At 40.2% G+C, this 13,616-nt stretch overlaps 1 long non-coding RNA gene across 1 annotated transcript; it reads right to left on the bottom strand.

The window, feature by feature from the left end:
• Positions 1-561: 561 nt before the first annotated feature.
• LOC138812353 (uncharacterized) lies at positions 562-6,839 on the bottom strand. Its single transcript, XR_011367600.1, has 3 exons — positions 6,557-6,839; positions 2,849-2,959; positions 562-690 (listed from the first exon to the last, which is right to left on the bottom strand). It is a non-coding gene; the product is annotated as an uncharacterized lncRNA (long non-coding RNA).
• Positions 6,840-13,616: the final 6,777 nt, after the last annotated feature.

Here is a 13,616-nt window from a genome sequence, read left to right as displayed (position 1 = left end):
GATGCAAGTGGCACTGAGGTTGAAGTGGTAGGGCACGAGCCTTGAGCATAAACAGGCTCAGAGACAGTGTCCAGGCCCAGAGTAAAAGCCCTAGGACAAACCAATAAAACAAAAACAAAAATAAAATCAAACCCCAAACGTAACATTTTTCTCAGTGTATACAGTAGCAAATAATTAAGGAAATTGCTTCCTGTGTTACATACAGGTAGAAGAAAGAAGATGTCACACGATTATGCTCTTCATACCATGTTATACCAAAGACTCCAAAAATTTCCTCTTATTCTAAATTTATAAATTAATGTCATCAATTTGTTGGCAACTCTGTCTACAACATTCACATTATCATTTCATACATGAACTGTTGGAATTATCTATTTACTAAGTTTTTGAAAAAATATTCTAGGCACATAGAATGCAAAATCATTTGTGAATGTCAATTAAACCCTCTACTTAAAAACAATTTTGTAGAATCCTATAGAATATAAAATTACAAACAAAACCAAAATATTTTAAATCTAAATTCTAATTTAGCAAGATCTTCAAAATCCTTCATTAGATGAACTTTGCTATTTTTCCAAGCTTAAGCTTGTGTAATTCTTCATCATTTCTTTGGGTTACAACAGAATGATGATAACTTATTTTTTCAAATTTTGGATGGGAATCATGAGTCATTTTGCATCTAGGAATGTTCTGTAATGAAGAGAGAATTTAAAACACAAGTGAGGATTAAGTATGAGTTGCATTTCAACAGGAAATTTGACTTCTCAAAACATAATGACAAAATTAGCCCAAATGTCCAACTATGTATTCCTTTCTTGTTTGTTTTGTTTTATTAAGACAAAATTATACACCTTGGTCCAGGGAAGGTATCACTATGAAATTCCATTATCTAATCTCCTGTCTTAATCTCAGTGCTAGAATTCTAAGCTTGTATCACATTGCCCTGCCATAGTTTCTTGGTTTATTTAATCTAGATATAGACTACCAATTCTGAACTTCTCCAGTGATATTATACACCAGAGTGACTGCTTAGACTTTATCTACTATTTTCAAAGATGTTCTAACATTTGATAGAGGATATGAACATTTTCAAATGCACCGGCCAGATCTCTGATTCATTCCTCCATGGATCTGATCCCTTTATAATGATTATTGATTTTTACTATCTCTGATCCCTACCAATGTAATATTCTCAAACTTATTTGAAGGAAGTTCATTTGAGGACTTTCAAATATTAAAAATTATCACTTGATTCTAGTCTTGTTCAGGACATATATTTATTGTTTTGTAACTTTTCTACACATTCTGAGAGTTGTTTCATTTGTGTATTTGTGTGTACATATATAAGTGCCTCTGGGTGTATGTGTATGTCTGTATGTATATATGCAAAAGCCTCAAGCTTTTATTCAGCAATCTTGCTCATGACTGATATTCCATCAATTGAGCCATTCTTCCAATCCAGATTTTGACTGCTTAATTTTATATACTGTTGCAAAGAGTGTTCTGCCCAGGCTGGATGCCAATAGAACTTCCCAGACTCCTTTACATTCTTAGGTTTTATTTCTCCAGGAGTATCAACTTTTAAACGACAAACATTTTTGTGAGAGTAATGTCTAAGCTGTAGCCCATATTTTTAACTCAAGAATTCTTTTTTTTTTGTTGTTTTGGTGGGGTGTCTGGTCATGGTGCCTGAACTCTTGTCCTGGGCTCTGTCCCTCAGCAATTCAGCTCACGGCTAGCCCTCTACCACTTGAGTCACAGCGCCAATTTTGTCTTTTTTCTTTTTTGCTTAAGTGGTACTGAGGAATCGAACCAAGGGCCTCATGCATGCGAGGCAAGCTCTGTACCTCTGAGATACCTTTCATCCCTAACTAAAGAATTCTTATAAAGATAGATGAACAGACACATTACACATCTTGAGTGTACACTGTTAGGAATGTGATCGTAAGCTGGGTCATGGTGAGATATGAGGATTGAGGTTCAAAGCCAGCCCCGGTAGGAAACTCCCAGAGACTCTTGTCTCAAATTAACTAAAAGAAAACTGGAATTGGCACTGTGGATCAAGTAGTAGAGCATTAGCTTGAGCTGAATAGCAGAGAGACAGCTCGCAGGCCCAGAGTTCAAGTCCCAAGATCACCGCCAACAAATATATATATATATATATATATATATATATATATATATATATATATATATATATATGTGTGTGTGTGTGTGTGTGTGTATGTGTGTGTGTTTGTGTCTGTGTGTCTGTGTGTCTGTGTGTGTGTGTAAAGAAAAAAAAGAAATGAGATCTTAGGCACCAGTTTATTGCTAGCATAATCCCTGCTCTCACAAGATGGACATTTTTCCAGTTAAATCCATGCTTTTATATCTGACTTGCATTGAAAACAGAATTATTCTTCCATTGTACTTTCTACAAAGTTGCATGATTAGCAAGCATGATTTAGAATGGGAGTGGCCTCATACTTCATGTTCCACATAGGAGTCTTGCTTTCTGTATATCACTCTCATAAATCTACATACTGGACTTGGCTTTATTGTTTCAATGTTGCTTATTTGTAGTCTTCTATACTGTATGGAACCCTTATATTTAAACACAGAACTTCTCTTTCTCCTATTATTGCTATTGTTTCCCTACTGTTAGCTCATGCATACTTGGGAAATAATGAACAGCACGTACAGTCACAAAAAGAATGTTCTGAAAACCTTCTTCCTATTTAAAATTCGCCTTAACTTACAGAGAACTTACAAAGTTTGAACTCAATGTACTCATGTATAATATATTTATAAGCAATATAAATTTCATATTTTCTCTTTACTAAATTTTCTCTGAAATACGTTTTACCTCAGGTCCATAGGTGTTCTAGTCTTCTTGCAGTGAAGCCAGAAAACATTCAGTATACCTCAAGCAGCACCATCGATTGTTACTGGAAGTAACTGTTACTGGATGTGGAAACTGACCCCAGGAGAGGAATGGAACATAGAGGAAAAACAAAGTTCAAGTTACCTTGTGCTTTCCTTTTTACTGTACAAAAAAGTATCCCAAGGCTTGAAGGAAACTCTGTCCCTGGCTTTTTGAGTGTGTTCTTTACTCATATAATTTTTTTCTGTAAACTTCTAGTTCATAGTGTTACAAAAAGAAATAATGTACCATTTGAAGGCCAGTATAAAACAAAAGGAAATAACATTGTTTTAAAAGTGTTCTCCTGCAAAGTAACAAAGACATAGAGGTTTTAAAGTGTCTTATAGATGGATATTTCACCCCTGAGATGATTCTCGATGCAGGAGTCAGTTATCAATTCCTTTGGTCTGGTTCTGAGTTCTCCAGAGCAACAAGGATTCCAAAAAAGCAGGATCCAGTCAATATGATCAGCAAAAGAAGCCTCTACTCTGACCAGTTCACCTTTAAGGAGGGCCCCAAAGATAAATCTGGGATTTTTATTTGCTTGTTTGTTTAGTTTGTGCTAGTCCTGAGCCTTGAACCCAGAGGCTGGATCCTGTCCCTGAACAGTTGTCTTTCCTGCCCACCTGCCCCCAAAGCTAGAAATCTACTGTTTGAGCCAAAACGCCACTTCTGGTTTTTTGGTGTTCAATTTGCGATAAGAGTTTGACATACTCTCCTGCCTGGTTTGGCTTTGAATTAAGATAGTAAGAAAGCTAAGTGACATCAACTGTATAGACTTCTCTTTTGAAACAAAAAATATTAGATGAAGTTTATTGTAAAGCTAGTATTTGACAATTTTTAAAGGAAGAGAATATGTCTAGCAAAGAAGCCATAACTTAAATAACTCAGCAAAAGTAGGTGAACTGAATCCTTTTGAAATTATTTTTTCTGCTTGGGAAGATTATTGATCTTGTCCTTCCTTTTGGGGAAACTTAAGGTAATATTTGCACTTTTTGTTGGTTGTGGGGCTTGAACTCTGATCCTGGGCACACTCGCACAGCTCTTCAGCTCAAATTGAGTGCTCTACCGCTTAAGCTACAGCACCACTTCCGGGTTTCAGGTGGTTAATTGAAGATAAGTGTCTCATGGACATTCCTGACCAGGCTGTCTTTGAACCACAATTCTCTGGTTTCCTGAATAGCTAGGATTCCAGGTGTGATCCACCAGCACCCAGCTCATATTTGCATTTATGTGCACTGAATGACACTATGTAGACAAATAACGGAAATTTGAATCAAATGATGGCATTGCAGCTTTTCAGAAAATTTGAGGTAACAATAAATATGTCCTCCTTTTCCATGTTCTTTCATTAATGACTCATGAGCTATGGGACCCTTAGTTAGCATTCTCTGCAGTCTGTGTAGGTGTATTTAGTATCAGGAAATGTTCATAGAGAAATATAGAAAGACTAAGATTTTTAGAAAGCAAAGAATTTAAGGTAAGAAAAAACAGCACAGAAGGAGATACATGTATTACACAGAGATTAAGAAGTAGCCTAAGAGATTTAGAATGCTAAAGGTAATGCGGAATAAGACTAGTTGATAACTATTTGTTCAATAACCAAAAATGGTTCTCTATAACGTTTCTGGTATACGTTAGTAACTATCATTTAGTCATTAATTCTGGAGTTATTCCTTCTCTTCTGTCACAACTGTTAATTTGCCTCTGCCGTTGTGGTGCCATGAATAACCAAAAAGATTTCCAAATCTCACTTAGACTACCCTTCTCATTGTGATTAGCAGAGGCCATTCAAAAACCTGGAATCTTTGAATTTCCAGAATTAATCTTAACCTGACATCTAAGCACATTCAAGACATTAATTGCTCTGACCTAATGAACAAAACTTTTTTTCAACACAATATCCTAATATAAGAAAAAGTACATGAATTATGGACTATTGTCAGGTGTCAGTATGGCAGGAGCAATTACATATTCCAAGTATGGGTTCTTTATTTTTCATTTACTAATTAAATGTTTTTTGCTTTGGTTTTTTTTTTTTTTGCTTTTTTGCTCAAGGCAATCACTGTACCACTTGAGGCACAGCACCATTTCCAGTGTTTTTCTGTTTATGTGGTACTGAGGAATTGAATTCAGGGTTTCATGCATGCAAGGCAATCATCATATCATGAAGCCACATTCCCAGATCCCTAAATGACTTTCTTAAGTTTACATTTTCATTCAGTAACTATGTACCATAATATTGGCCAGGTGCTAGAAAATAATGTAGAAAAGAATACAATATAATAAATCCAGTAAGGCTAGATGGAAAATGAATAACCCTGACAGTCTTGCAAGGGCTCAGAGGGCTGATCTCATGGAGATGTATCAACATGCTGAACGAGACAGCTCCCTACCCACAGCCCAACTCCAGAATGAGTGGGCCATCTTGGGTTCCAGCTACCTGGGGACGTTGGCCCACCTCCTACAGCACCCATTCTACCCGTTCCTGAGAGCTACAGTGAGAGAGAGAGGAGAGAGAGAGAGAGAGAGAGAGAGAGAGAGAGAGAGAGAGAGAGAGAGAGAGAGAGAGAGAGAGAGAGAGAGAGAGAGAGAGAGGGAGGGAGGGAGGGAGGGAGGGAGGGAGAGTGGGAGATAGGGAGAGAGGGAGAAAGGGAGAGAGGGAGAGAGAGAGAGAAAATCAGAATTACACTTGAATCAGGTGCCAGTGGCATAAAACTCTAATCCTAACTACACTGGAGGCTAAGATATGAGGATCATGGTTCATAGACAGCCCTGGAGGAACGTGTTTGAGAATCTTATCTCCAAAGAACCACCAGAAAACTGGAAGTGGCACTGTGGGATCAAGTGATAAAGCGCTAGCCTTGAGCTGAGGAGCTCGGGAACAATGCCCAATCCTAGAGTTCAAGAACCACGATTGAAAGAAGTGGACTTCCCACCACAAGAAGTGGACTGAATAGCACCCATTGTCCTAGGGAGCATGGTAGAGAAGTCAGGCCGAGCTTCCTGTGAACTTGAGGTCATAAGTAGGTCATCTGGCTTCTCTTTGCCTCGGATTCCCCAGCTGCAAAACTGAACAAAGTGAAGGATCCCCTTCCTTATTGGGATAGGGTAGTAATGAAAGAGAGCCATGTTTCGGTTCATAATCCCACACCTGTTGCACTATTAATAACAGGCCCCACCTGAGCCCTTTCTGGTATCTTCCTGTCATATGCTCACAGAATTGCCAAAACCTTATCTGAAGGCCATTACCTCTCTTTTCCAGAGATCGCTCTGTATAAATCCCTTGTTTCCTCACAACTGTCCTGTGAGGAGACTGAGGTCCAATGGTTGAGGCCCTACCAAGAGCTTCACGTGTGGTCAAGAATCCGCTGCTATGGACTGAGTTTAGGATAATCCATGTTAACCGATGACTGAGCATGACACATGTCTATAATCCCAATTACAGAGGACCAGGCCTGGTGGAGCATACCTTTCACAGGAGGACCGCGATCCAGCCCAGCCTGAGCATATTTGTAGTTTCTATCTCAGAAATCCTCAAGACAGAAAGGTGGCTCATCAGCGCCATGGAGAGGAAACAAGCAGGGGGATCATGGTGCCCCCAGAGGGGTGTTTGACCCAGGGTAGGTTGTTGTTGGGACAGAAACTCACCTGTGCTGCAGGGAGAAGCTGTTGGCAGCTGCTCCAATTGGGGCAGCAGCGATGGCGCCAGCATTGTGGACACATGGGCCCAGAGCAGAAGACTAGGGGCAGGGACCAGGTCTGGGATTTAGGCCGGCTGGCAGCTACACATTGATTGAGGTTTGAAACCTGGCACTGCGTGAAGGGAGGGGAGGGGTCAGGTGGGGTGGGAGCATCAATTATCTACTATACTCCAAAGTCACCTCGAGTTTCTTCCTCAGGACTCAGCCCCTTCTACCTTCCTGAACTGCTGGTAGTGGTGTAAACTAACAGAGGGAATCCCAGTGCTACCTGGCAGCATGGAATGTGGGCATGGCCACCATTCTTGTATCCCATTGGTCAGAAAGAAGCATGAAAGAATGGGGGTGTGGCCAGAATCCTGTGAAGCAAGCAGCATGGGCGGAGTCAAGATGACAGTGGTTCTCCCAGCCTTTTTCCCAGGAAATTCTGTCCAATTCAGTTGGAGAGAATAGGGTGACCTGCTTTAACTGGATGGCTACACAGATTGCTGTATAGTTCTGTTTTTTGCCAGTCCCAGACTTTGAACTTAGGATCTGGGCACAGTTCATGAGCTGCTTTTGCTCAAGGCTGGTCCTCTACACTAGAGCCACAAGGTTTCTGGCTTTGTTGGCACTGAAGTTGGACAGGGGTCTCAAGGATTTTCCTGCTTAGGGTGACTTGACCATGATCCTCTATTCACAGCCTTGTAAGTATCAACAAGGACTGCTGAGATCCACTGGTGCCTGCCTAATCATTGGCCTTGTTGATGTTCTTGGGCAGACTGGTGAGTTCCCGATCCTCGGGTTGAAGTGGTGGGAGCTGGAGCCCACAATTCAAATCCTGGTCGTGCCACCTCCAAATGGTAGGAGATCCTAAGAAACTTGTTCCTATCCATATGATTACCATTGTAATGTGATGTAAGTCATGATTGAACGAACAGTTCTTGAATGATTCTAGGATAAAATTATACACAATTATATTACATGACACTGATTGATTTTAGTTAATAGTTTATTAAGCATTTAATCAATCACAGTCATCAAATGGAGGCATAATGAAATACCTAAGAATTGGGCCTCAAATACTATAAAGGTGAGTTTTTTCTACCAGGACTGGGATTGGAACTCATAGTCTGGGTACCTCTGTTGCACTGTGTGGGAAGAGGAAGCTTGCTTCCTTAAAGTCAAAAAATTCAAGTTTGTTCCTTAGGCTTGAAAACGATCACCAGCACTAGAAAACACCCTATTCATGTACAATTTACATATATGTTTTATATTCTTATACATATGTTGACTCCGTATTGCATTCAGAGTAGTTATTTTATTTTTTGTTTTATTCATGTATTGACCATTTATTGTATTGACTATTATAGCACATAAAACATTGACTACATAGGATATAGGTCTACATATGTATTCCACTTCATACCTGACACACAGAAGATGCACAGTAAAGGAACCCATGTGTCACCATCATCCTCTTACTCCACAATTCATTGTTTGGGAGTACTGACATCTGAACTCATGGCCTACAAGGCCAAATTCATGAATGGGTGAGTGCAAACATGCCATCCTGGGGGAAATTGAGGTGCAGGTTGTTCCAAGGACCTGAGAACCCCTGGGGTTAACCAAAGAAGAACAGATTGACATGTAGATGCCATATGTGTGTGTGTGTGTGTGTATGTGTGTGTGTGTGTGTGTGTGTGTGTTTATAGAGTGCCAGAGATGTTTATACATTATTCAGTTATATAGACTATATTCCTACCAATTCCTGGGTATTTATTATGCATCCATGTAATTAATGTTATTGTTTTCATCCTTAAAATATTAATGAAAGCACTCAGTGTCCTGAAATTATTGTGTTCCTGTAAGTAATAATATTCTTTTAATGCTTCATAAATATTAAATAAAATCAATCAGCCTTCTGAAATGATGCTGTTTAATTTTATAGGATCATCATTCACGATCAACTCATTCAACTGTGACATTGACAAAATTCCAGTGTTATGCCTTTGGATGGGAACCAGTTTCTTAGTACTTCCTGCCATTGGTTGGTGTCAGTATGGGGATTTGAAATGAGGGCCTATGTTGCCACGTGGGCCTATGGCTTCTTTGATTGTCTGCCAGCCTTCAGAAATGCAAGGTGAAGTACCCTTTGCAACAGTGTCATTCAGACCCAGAAGGGTCACTGTGCAAAGGAAGAAAACATAAAAGGCCACATTTTTCTGTGCATTGTTTTCCTTGCAAAACGTGGGGGTGTAGAATCCCAGAAGCACCTGTGTGTCCAGTGGCTGCACCCCATCCTAGTGTGATCAAAGCTGAGGCAGTGTTGCCACGACCTGAGTTCAAGACCCATGCTGAGAAAAAAATTAACTCCCTGGCTTGCAATTCACACAGTTTATTCTTACAGGCTTTGGATTGTAACTCAGGCTCTGGGTAAATCTGCAGCAATGTGCATAAAGGGGAAGATCACCTTACATGAAAATAAAAAAGTCAGGTCTGTTCACTAGTCCTGAATTCAAGACCCAGACCTGGAAATCATACTATTTCTATATATTGTTAAAATAGGATTTATACTTACCTATAGATGTTCAGTCCATACATGTTTGGTGGGGTTGTTCCTAGTATCTTCTGTTTTATTCATTTATGTACTCAATGTGTTTATTACATTGATGACAACCTATCACAGAACATCTAGATTTGTAGAAATGTTCTCTCTCATGCCTTACCCCCAGGATTCTCAGAGAAAAGGAAAAAAAGTTTCACACTCTCCTTCTTACTCCACGAACCACTTGTTGATAGTGCTGGTATCTGAACTCAGGGCAGAGCAAAACAAATTGGCCAATCAGTCAAGGTAATCATATGAACCTGTGAGCAACTAAGGAGTGTGGCCAATCCCAGAATATGACATTGATTCCAAGGGTGGTCCACTATAGTCAGAAATTCATAATTTAACAAAGGATCTATATTGACATATATGTTTGGTTAGCATCTTGGGTTCAGTGCAATTATTCTCCTTATTTTGTCTCTAATTCATGGAGGTATTGTGTATTTTAATAAGTATGGTGACTGCTATGACAGTGCTGACATGGATGAGAACCCATTACCAAGGTGACAGTGTTGTCCATGCATTCTCCATCATATTTGTGACCCAGGACTTTCACAGGAGAGGATAAAAGTCACAACGACTGGCTTCTGACATCAGTATGAATCTTTTGTCAGTGCTGGGATTTTTAGTTTCTGACATCAATATGAATCTTTTGTCAGTGCTGGGATTTTTAGCTCAGGTCTGGATAATTCTGTTGCACTGTGGAAGAAGGGGAAGCTCACCATCTTTGAAGAATAGAATATCAGGCCTGGTGCAGGGCCTGATTTGAAGCCCCAGCACTGGACAAAATAACAAGCCCACCTTTTTAAAACATAAGATTTTTCTTTACTTACAGGTGTGGTATGCATCTTGCATTCAGTGTATTTATTCTTTCTATTTTTTGTCTTTTTCATGTATGTATTGTGTATTTTATTGCGTATGGGGTGACAGATATAACTGTGCTGACATGGATGACAACCTATTCCCATGGCTAAGAGTTACCAATATAGCATTCTCCATCCTCAATGAGACCCAGGACATTCACAGGACAGGAAAACCTGTGCCACCTTAGGCTTCTCACATCAGAATAAATAGTTTGGTAGTGCAGGAATTTGAACTCAAACCTAGCAGGCCCAATTGGTGAATGGGTCATGGTGAGCACACCAGGCTTTGAGCCACTAAGGAACTAGGCCATTCCTGGGACCTGAGATGGAGCTCTGGTGGGGGCCAATATAGTCATAAATTCATAATTAAATAGAGGATCTATATTTCCAAACATGGGTGGGCGGCATCTTGCGTTTGGTGTAGTCATTCTCTTTGTTTTGTGTCTTATTCATTGATGTATTGTGTATTTCCTTGAGTATAGGATGACAAATATAACTGTGGTGAACTGGATGACAACCTATTCCCATGAGTATAGAGTTGCATATACATTCTCCTTCCTAGCTGAGCCCCAGAACTTGCCCAGTACAGGAAAACAAGTGCAACGACTGGTTTCTTACATCAGGGTGAATTTTTGGCAGTGCTGGGACTCAAACTTTTGGCCTAGGAGGCCAAACTGCCCAATGGGTCCACGTGATCACACCAGACTGTGAGCCACTAAGGAGCTGGGCCGTTCCCAGGAACTGAGATCGAGCCCCAGGGAGGCCAAAATAGTCCTCAATGATCATTGAAACATGGGATGTATATTCACATCCGTGTGTGGACTGCATCGTTCATTGAGTGTAGTTATTCTCTTTATTTTGTATGCTATTCATGGGTGTATTGTGTATTTTCTTGAGTATATGATGACAGGAATAACTGGGCTGACATGGATAACAACTTATTCCCATGGCCACAGGGTGGCTCAAGCATTGTCCATCCTAGCTGAGATCCAGGACATGCACAGAAAGAAAACAGGTGCAATGATTGACTTCTGACATCAAGATAAATATTTTGGCAGGGTAGGGAATCTGAACTCGGTGCCTAGCACGACCAAGTGGTGAATTTGTCCACATGAGCACACCAGCCTTTGGAACCTGCGATTGAGCCCCCCTCCCAGGGGAGAGCGGTGAGCACAGCAGTCATCCATTCATAAGCTGAAGGTAGTATGCATGTATAGAGTAGGAGAGATGGTAACCTGTGGTGGAATCCAATCTGTGTGAATACAGATTCTTGGATCTTTACTGATGCCTCCATTTCATGACTGTGATGATTATTGTCATGCTTCATCAACTTCTTTACAAATAATCGATACTCCATGAGTCTTGCCTATCATTTCCTACTTGCATCATGCACAAACTACTCATTCAAGGATGAGATCAATCACATCCATGACTCTTCCCAGGCCAGAAACTAGTACCTCAAGATCTCCCGCCATTCCCTCCGCATAGGGGGACTGAATTCAAGCCTCAGTCATAGAAAAGATTCTCTGTATATAATTTTTTGGGGGGCCACTTTTGGGCCTAAACTCTGGGCTTGGGCGCTGTCCCTCAGTTCATCATCTCAAGGTTAGTGCTCTATCACTTGAGCCACAGCAGCACTGCCGGGGTTTTTTTTCTGCTTATGTGGTGCTGAGGAATTGAGCCCAGGGTCTCATGCATGCAAGGCAGGAGCTCTAGCACTGAGCCACCTTCCCAGCCCTCCTTATGTATATTTCAAAGATAGTATTTATACTTCCTTACAGATGATCAGTCCATATTGTGTTCGGTGTGGTTATTTATTTTATTTCTTGTGTCATTCATTTATTTAGAATTTATTTTATTGACTCTGATGACACCTATAGCATTTATTACATTGTTTACATAAGATCTAGATGTCACATAAGATCTAGATGTTAGATGTGTTCTCAATTATGCCTGGCAGTGCCAGGATCTGAGCTTAGTGCCTAGCAGGCCCAATTCATGATTGGGTGAGTTTGAGCATGGCAGCCTCTAGCCAATGAAGATGTCAAGTGGTTCCTAGGATCTGAGATCGACCCCCAGGTTTAGCCAAAACAGGGATACATGGATAGGCAGACGGAGGTATACAAATAAATATACATATTTGTAAAGAGTTCCATAGCCGTCTATGTATGATAGAATGACACCCACTATGTTCCTACCAACTCTTAGGTATTTATTAAACCGCAATTGAAGGAATATTGCTCTTTTCATGCTTAATAAACTATTAATTAAGCTCAATCAGCATTCTAGGATTATTGCATCCAACTTTACAGTAGACCGATGAATAAACTTCTCTTTCAATCAGTATTCCTATGCATAAGAATGAGTCTCTTGTGATCTCCTGTGATTGATGTCAGAACTACGATTTCACCCAGGGACTATGTTGACAGGTTGGCCTATGGCTTCATTGATAGCCTGCCAGCCACCAGCAATGGCAGGTCAGGTCCACTTTGCAGCTTTGTCATTCAGACCCAGGATGGTCACTGTTCAAAGAAAAAAAATCGTAAAACCCCAGCTCTCTGCAGCTCACCACTTTTTGTGCTTTCCAACGATTTTTTCTTCCTGAAAGCCCTCTTGGCCCAGGATCGGCTATGGGTCCAGATACTGTACCCCAGCTAAGGCATATCCAAGCTGAAGTAGAATTTCCACGACCTGGGTTCAAGCCCCATGCTTGGCCAAAATCAACATACATACATATATATATATATATATATATATATATATATATACACATGTATATATATACATATGTATATATATGTATAATTATTTAACTAATATTAAGTGAAGTAAGCCAGGCCCAAAGAAGCATAGGTCCCAGGGTTTCCCTTATTTGCAATATCTAGTATAGGTATGAGTCAAGCGGAAAAGGTCAGATAATGTGATGTTAGGAAAATGAACCCTTAAATATGTATTTTAATGTTTTTGTTTCTTTCATGCATGTGTTTCTAACGCATTTATAAGATTATTTCTTTGTTGCTTTGTATGTCCCTCCCCCATAGTGTAACCCCCGCTTTCACTATATTTGATGTCAGTATAACATGTGGAGGAGATGGGGACAAACAAGTCGTTTAAGGATTCAGGTGGACCTGTTGCAACAATGAGAAGTACAAAATGTCATGTCAAAACCAGCTTTACAATGTCGGTGTGGGGGGGGGAGGGGGGTATAATTGGGTGGGGGGAGGGGGGTAAAATTGGGTGAGGGAGGGGGGAGGCTGGGAAGGGAAGTGAAGGGTAAACAAAGGAGGAGACTGCAATGATTGGTAAGAAATGTATGCATTATCCTGCCCATGTAATTGTAGCCCCTCTGTACAGTATGTTCTCAAATAAAATAAAATACAATTAAAAAAAAAATAAAGCTCCCTAGTTTGGAATTTCTGCAAGTTTTAATTTAAAGCCTGGGATTTGAACTCAGGGTCTTGGTAAATCTGTAGAAATGTGAGCAAAGAGTTGCCATTACTTGAGTTCAAGCCTTGTGCCAACCAAAAATGAAAAACTAAGTCACTGACCTCAGCAGGGGG

This window comes from Dipodomys merriami, unplaced genomic scaffold (genome assembly GCF_024711535.1).
Source record: "Dipodomys merriami isolate MVZ:Mamm:240054 unplaced genomic scaffold, mDipMer1.0.p SCAF_567, whole genome shotgun sequence".
NCBI lineage: Eukaryota > Metazoa > Chordata > Mammalia > Rodentia > Heteromyidae > Dipodomys > Dipodomys merriami.
The sequence above is the reverse complement of the archived record's forward strand: the minus strand, read 5'-3'. Positions and strand labels throughout refer to the sequence as shown.